This window comes from Mus caroli, chromosome 1, assembly GCF_900094665.2.
Source record: "Mus caroli chromosome 1, CAROLI_EIJ_v1.1, whole genome shotgun sequence".
NCBI lineage: Eukaryota > Metazoa > Chordata > Mammalia > Rodentia > Muridae > Mus > Mus caroli.
The window spans coordinates 79,036,111-79,037,495 of record NC_034570.1 but is presented as its reverse complement, the minus strand read 5'-3'; positions in this window follow the sequence as shown (position 1 = coordinate 79,037,495).

Here is a 1,385-nt window from a genome sequence, read left to right as displayed (position 1 = left end):
ACTCACTCTGTAGACCAGGCTGGCCTCGAACTCAGAAATCCACCTGCCTCTGCCTCCCGAGTGCTGGGATTAAAGGCGTGCGCCACCAAGCCCGGCTTCTTCCTGTTCTCTTGACCCAGTTTTTTGGTTTTGGTTTTGGTTTTTTGAGGACCTGTTTTGTTTTGTTTTTTTTTTTTTAAGATATTGTTTATCAAGAACATACTATGTGTTAATTTGTTAAGCCCTAAACATTGACTCATATTTCCTGAGCTTGTCTCCAGGCAGCAAACACGCTGAAGAGTGGATATACCCTGCTGGAAGAAGCAGTGAGCCTGTCACCTTCCGGTAGATTCCAGAAAGAAGAGGCAGGAAGTAAAGAAGTAGCTTGGAGCTCTGAATCATCCACTTAGGAAACAGACCACCGTGGTGGCAGCAGACTAGGCCCATAGCATCGACAGTCCCCAACCAGCAGCCAACAGACTGGGAAACCAGCCTCTGCATTTCTGACGCAGAATCAGTGAAACTGTCGTCGTCAGCAGCAAGAACATATATAACCTACTTGCCTCTGGGCCGGCTGTGGCGGACAGCAGCCACTGCCAGGCTGAAGTAGACTGGGATGGAAGAAGGAGGGAGTTAGGTGGAGCAGGTCCCGATGGCTTTGCCCTCGCACAGACCCAGATGGGAGGGTAGATGACACCTCTGTGTGGCTCAGCCACGGCTTCTGGAGCAGCTCTCAGCTCTCCATCTTCCTCCCCAGTAGACTCAAGCGTGTTGATTCTGCTCTATAACACCACCCTCACCATCTCTGCAGCCCCTACTTTGGTCCTCCATAGCTAACTAGGGACCAGGCACTGGCTGCCCCCAACCATCTTTGGCCATGCTAAGGTTATAGGTGGAAAGAGTATCCTGGATGCAGGGCTGATACCAACCCCTGCTAGAAGACCTTCCTGTGCCCTCAGCCTAAATGAGCCTCTCTGCTTATTTTGCCAAATTTCCTTTTAGGGCTTGCTGATGACCTAGTGGTTGTTTCCAAGTTTTCACACCGCAGAGCCAGGTGTGATGCTGTCATTTGGAGGCTGAGTTGGAGGTAAACCTAAACGACATAGGGAGAATCTCAAAAGTGTCCTTTTCTGACAGGCATGGTGGTGGTGCATGCACGGCCTCCACCCCAGCTCTAGAGAGGCAGAGGTAAGTGAGCTCTGTGAACCGGAGGCTATCCTAGTCTACAGAGTGAGTTCCAGGACAGCCAGGGCTACACTGAAAAACCCTGTCTGGGGAAGAAACAAAAAACAAAACAAAAAAACAGTCAAGGGCTGGTGAGATAGCTCAGTGGGTAAGAGCACCCGACTGCTCTTCCGAAGGTCCAGAGTTCAAATCCCAGCAACCACATGGTGGCTCACAACCAT